The sequence below is a fragment of the Dipodomys merriami genome, unplaced genomic scaffold (assembly GCF_024711535.1).
Source record: "Dipodomys merriami isolate MVZ:Mamm:240054 unplaced genomic scaffold, mDipMer1.0.p SCAF_204, whole genome shotgun sequence".
In the NCBI taxonomy this organism is placed as follows: Eukaryota; Metazoa; Chordata; class Mammalia; order Rodentia; family Heteromyidae; genus Dipodomys; species Dipodomys merriami.
Genome location: NW_027203427.1, coordinates 1,760,300 through 1,766,794, shown reverse-complemented (window position 1 = coordinate 1,766,794; position 6,495 = coordinate 1,760,300). Strand labels below are relative to the sequence as shown.

General features: G+C 36.7%; 1 pseudogene; it reads left to right on the top strand.

Moving 5' to 3' along the window:
* Window positions 1-469: 469 nt before the first annotated feature.
* LOC138833382 (DNA-directed RNA polymerase II subunit RPB9 pseudogene) lies at window positions 470-2,754 on the top strand (annotated as a pseudogene).
* The last annotated feature ends 3,741 nt before the right edge of the window (window positions 2,755-6,495 follow it).

Sequence of the window (6,495 nt, the reverse complement as noted above, 5' to 3'; positions counted from 1 at the left end):
TCATAGATAACAAGAACTGAACATCTAACACTTGCATAGATCACCACTGGCTCCTGAGGACATACCTTCCACCCACTCTTGCTCCTCATCTCCCTTTGCTCTTACCAGGGATCCAGAGCATTTGCAGCCACAGGAGCTGAGAGAAGGACTTCATTTTTAGGAGTGAAATGAGGAGCCTTGACAGGTCAAGGCAAGTTCAGAGCTGAGCCTTTATTTCAGACTTAGAAAGGGAGGCTCTCATTAGGGAGCAATATGCAAATATCCAGGTGGAGCAACAGTGTAAGAAGAACCTAGGGGAGGGTAAGGCCTGCTTTTCTGAGAAAAGTAACATCCCTTGGTAATAACCAATAAAAATCCATGATGTTTGCAGCCCCGGAAAGACAGTCCCCACTGTGATAGTATGGTTTTGAAGAGACATATGCACCTACCACCCTAAATCAGCATCAGAGACCTAGTGATAGGTAAGTTCATGTCCAATACAGTCTCTAGGAAAGAAATAGATTTGAGGCTGATCTCCCCTGAACCTAATTCAGCTAGTCCAGAAAAAGACAGTGTCACCATCAGCAGCACTGATCCTCAAGGTAGTTGACCAATCAGTGCACAGAGTTGAGCTACTGAAGATGTATCTGATAGCATAGTTCACATCTGTTCAGGGATGTTTGCTGTAAGTGTTAGAAACTCTGATTTCTAGGAACTTCCTATTAAGACTTAGGATAAAGAATTGACAGGGAGAACAAAATATTCTCTTACAGCTAGAGTCTTAATGGGCTTTATAATGGAAAAGGAAAATGATAGAAATGTTTATACATGAAAGTGTGAATATATATTCAATGTAGCAATTTTTGTATCCACTAATATCTTGTTATTCTTCCATACCATATTTCTATAGCAAATTAATCTAATATTTCTTTAAAATTCTCTCTTTGGAGTAATGGAAATCTGAAATTGATGAAGATGTACTTCATTCATATACTGACATGTAGACTTGAAATGTCCTAGTGTAAATACTTGTACACAATTATATACATATACACATGTTGAGTGTGTATATATATATATACATATATATATATATATATATATATATAATTCTACTTATTTTAAACTAACATACAGTCTTTACAGGTCTTCAGTCCCAATCCAAAACAACCTGTTTCTGCTTATTTGTCTCAGAGATTTCAGTCTCTAGTTCCTGTCTCCAAAGATTCTCGACTTGTAAGGCAGAACATCACCTGGCAATTGTGAACAAATAGAGAAGAAGGCTTGTGCTGATGCCACAAAGTACCCAATTTAGCCCTGCAAAGAGGTGCCTTGTGGGAAATTATTAGACCATTGGCTGTCCATTCCTTAAGAGTATTAAAACTGCTCTCATGAAATGAGTCACATAATATTCACTTGTTTTAACGTGAAGACAGCCATGTGCTTGTCCATCTCAACTTGCAGCTGGTTTTCTATTTATAAGTATTATTGTGACACAGACAGAACTGGCCTTGCCTGAGTACAGGAAGATGAGGTTTACTGCATCTAGGAAATTTTGCACCTAAAATTGTGAGTTAAAAAAAACTCTTCTTCATTCAGAGCTTAGGTCAATTCCTCTTTTATAATAAAGGACTGGCACAGGGCTGTGTGTGTGTGTGTGTGTGTGTGTGTGTGTGTGTGTGTGTGTGTGTGTGTGTGTGTGTGTGTCTGTGTGTGTGTGTGTTCATTTTTCTGTATGAGTAAGAGAGATACAGAGAGTCAGAGAAAGAGATAGAGAAACAAATAAATTCTGAGAAATATGATTTAAATAAAAATGCTTTTAAATGTGTTGTGGAGTAAAATCATATATGTAGTATCATATGTAGTATCATCTCCTGAACACAAATTCCTAAACCTAACAGGGATCATTTGTTAACTCACTAGATCTGAGGTGATTTTGTAATTTTGAATTTTTAGCACACTCTCGGGGATGCTCCTGCTGATTTTGATTTCTGGACAAATTCTGAGTAGAAAAGAAAATAATATTACATCTGTGTTTAGTTGTGTTACTTCCTATGTGTCAAGAAGGAGTTTTGTTGGAGAAGTGTTCCTTATATATGACTACAAATACTTCATTTTGCATTGACTGAATTTGACTGAAACTCTTGCTGTGGACAATGCCTTCCTGTATATATTCTGTGAGTTGGACCACAACTTCACTGGGTCATCAGCCGTGAACTCCTCTCATCACAGTCTCTTCTGGAATTATATTTCCCAACACTGAGAGATCACTTCTAATCTCATCTGAGATTAAAAGCCTTAAAAGATTCAATCCTATTCAAACGTAACCATCAAACAAACAGAAGGGCAGAGATGAGAGTGAAGAAATTTAGAACTTCAGTCTGCACAAGCGGAGGAGGCTGGGCGGTCATTGCATAACTATGGAACCTGCTGGGCTTTGTAGGTATTCACTTCTGCCAGGAATGTAAAAACATGCTGTACCCACAGGAAGACAAGGAGAACCGCAACCTGCTGTGTGCGTGCTGGAACTGTGACTACCAGCAGGAAGCAGACAGCAGCTACATCTAACGTCAACAAAATCAAGCACGAAGTGGACGGACTGACCCAGATCATCGCTGACGTGTCCCAGGACCCCACTTTGCCTTGGACCGAAGACCACCCATGCCAGAAGTGTGGCCACAAGGAGGCAGTGTTCTTCCAGTTACACAGTGCCCGGACTGAGGATGCCATGCACCTGTACTACCTGTGCACTGCAGCCACCGCTGGACCGAATGAGCATCCCTAACTCCCCCTGTAACCAATGCCAGGTTCTGTGCCCATGAAAAGAAGACATTTAGAACTCCATACACATTTCTTGTTTTTAGTTCTACTTTTATTATCTCTCTGTAGTTGTGCAAACAAAGAGCGTTACCATTAAACATGTCAGTTTATAAATACAATGCATCTTGAATAATGTCACTCTTTTATCTTTCTACTCTGTCCTTCTCTATCCAACCTCTTTGCCTCCAGAAACATTTCCATGTATAAAAATACAAATTAAATTATTAAATATGAATTTATGACTATATATCTATGGTACACGGAAGACCCTTTTCAGACTACTCTTGGAAATACTGAAGTAATATGGGTCACTATTTTATATGTACCTGTTATACAGTCCCAGAAGTGTTCTAAATGTATTTTATTTATTCACATTTTTCATACTTTTTTCTATGTGTGTATTTATTTAACTGGGCCACAAGCCAAGTGTGCTTTGACCATCTAAACTCTGAATAAACAATAGAAAAACAATGATGTCCAAACATTCTAAAACAAGATACAAATTTATATTATTTCTCCTTTGTATTTCCTCTACTTACTATAAAATCATTATTTCATTCTCTCTTTATCATGTGAACTGCAGGACAGACAAAGCTGGTACTAAATAAAACAAGGTGAAGGAAGCTGGATGCTGTGTGGGTGTGAAAGCCACTTGGTAAACTTGGGGGCACATTAATAGATTGACAAAGAGAGGCCACAAAAGTATTGACACAAGTAGGGTTGAAAGAAGCCAGATTCTAAGGACAACCCCTGAAATTTTCATGATGTATGCTCCAGGGCTGGCTTCAGCAAATGTGGCCATGTGGCTTGTAAATTTCCAGTCCACATAGAGTCAGGCACCAGAATCCATGGAAGAATTTGGAATAATGATCTCAAACCAGAGCTGTGGCAGGATTATCCTTCATAGGTTTTGAGTTTCTGCCTGATAGATGAGGCTGCGGATGTGTAGGAAGGAGGATACTCAATGACTTTCCTGTGGACCTTCCTGGGATAAGGAAGTACAGTTCAGAATGAAAGTGTTTATGGTCTGGGCCATGAACCTGAATGAGGTCTGGCACAAGTTTCTATATCATCAGAAGAAAAGCTGCATAAACTTTCGAGAGGAAATATAAAAGGATAAAGATAACAGGAACTATGCTAAACATGGTGGGGAGCTGAATATTCATTCCTTGCTGAATGGAATTTAAAGTGTTACAGCAATGCTAAAATGACCTTGAAATTGGGTAACAAGTTTGACAAAAAATGTACTTATTACCTTGTTTATGTAACTATAACCCCTCTGTACATCACCATGACAATAAAAAATATGAACTTGGACAGTGCTTTCTAAACTTGAAAGCTCTATTAAAATACATTTCCAAAAACAAATGGTGGGGAATTTATCCCAGAGTAATGCATTTCATTTTCACATAGAAACTTGTAAAAAAAATAGTCTTAGAATCCTTATCATTAGTAAAACTAAGAATCTTCCCAACTATTCCTAACTGATAAAAAATAAAAGAAAATGTGTTTCTTCAACCAAGGCAGTCTATTCAATATAAACAGGAGCTAAACTATCATATACATTGACTGGATGAACCATAAGAAAGCTATACTGAATAATACAGCCAATCTTAAAATGGGACTTTTTTATATTTTCTTTTTATGAAGTTTTGGCCAGGACTGAGGGATTGGAAAAAGGGAATTCTGTGGCTCATGGACAGCCCCAGGAGTCTGTGGCATTGGTAGAGAACAGTTCCTCCATGATGATGTTGACAACAGAGAAAAGCAAATATGTGGTACCTATAGATTCTCAACATTCACACATACATGTGGGCTGCTCATGTGATAAGCACACCCAGTGCACACACATCTGCACATGAACAAACACCAAAGTGTGCAAGTGACTACTGTAGTATCTATATGGATTGAACCAATGTCTATTTCCTGATTTAAATAAGGTAACAGAGTTATACAAGATGTTGGTACTAGGATAGTCTGGGGGACGGATGCAAAAAACCTCCTAGTAATTTTCTTCACAACTTTATGGACATTTATAATTATTTGAAAATAAATAATAAGAACATATTATAGTTTTATTATTCCAAAGCACTGAAGAAATGACTTGTAATTTCTCAGTGGGGAAAAAACAAAAAACAATAAAACAAGGAACTTTCTAACTTCTTCACTCTAGTGGCAGAAATGTCTGAATACTTTACATGGAAGTAGACTGCTGAATGCCAATCAGTAGGAGATATCTGACACTGTATTTGTGCCAATAGAAATACAGTAGGCACAACACAATAAAGCTTATATTTAAGTATTATATTATATATTATATATTTCTGTTCTTTGTCTACACGTTGTATAATTAAAAGCATGGGGAAGTCTTCATCTGGATGTGTGTGTCTGTGGATTTTTGCAAGTTTTTGTACCACTAAATCTCTGTCATGTTTAGAAAATTTATATATTAGATATCTAATATCTAAACATGTTGATGAATTATTAAATAAATATCACTAAATGCATGTTGTTCAGAATTGTAAACTAAGATACCAAAAGAAACATTTTAAAAATAGATTTAAAAAAATAAGATAGAATCCTGTGCCTGAACTGAGTTCCAAAAAGCCAACAAAAATAATTGTTCCCATCACAGTTTTTTTCTATATAAGATCCATAGCTAAAACAGTATAACCAATAGCAGATTAATTGTGCTATATTTATATAATAGACACTACATAGCAATGACATTCAACACCTGGAAGTCGGGTCTAACCTTGTTCTATCTCTTGAATGGTGAGCACATGGAGACTCATCTGCAACTCATTTGTGAAGTACAAGAGGGGTGGGGAATTTCTGTGTCTCAAGACAACCAAGTAATCATAAAATTAAAAATGTTAGCAAAGGAGTAATAAAAATTGATGATAGAAAGTTTTGTCTTCGTTCCTGTTAGGGATTCTACAGCTATTACATGATGTCACTATTTCTATATATAAGAACAATTCAGAATTAATAAATAAGTAACAAGGGTAATAGTATAGGGTTTTGCCTTTGTCATATGCTCAGAGACTCAACATGTGGATTGAGAAACCCCTTTGAGTACCCAGTAAAATTGTTAGAAGATTGTCTGAACTAGCATGTCATTATAAAATTTAGGAAAAATTTTCCATTAAGCAATGATGCAATGTAAATAGCAGAAGTTTGAAAATCAGAGATGAAAACATTCAACTCAAATGTGACTTTTCCACTTGAAATCTGGAAATTGGAGAAACAATATATTTTGAGGAAAATTGCTTTTCAATTCATAATTGCATACTATCAAAATATCACCTTAATGAGAAGTGAACAACAGATTTTACAATTTCAAGTGATCTCTTAACTTCATATTTTTACAGTATTGATCCCTCCATGAAGAGCACCTGTGTCTCATGAAACACAACATTCAGAGAAGAGTGAGGCATGGTGCTTTTGTAATCACAATTAGATAGAAACCAGGCACCTGACAGGGCTCAGTGTGACCCAGAAGCACTTTCCCATACTCCTGTCAGGATGAGATGCACAGTAAATCTTGCTGTGTAGACTTAAATAAAATTTAATGAGATGAAGTATGTATGTTTGGTACACACATCAAGAGAGAGACTTTCCCTGATGGATTCTTCCATGTAGTTAGTTATACCATGGACCTAGATTACACCTACTTCCTGTGATTCTTCTAAT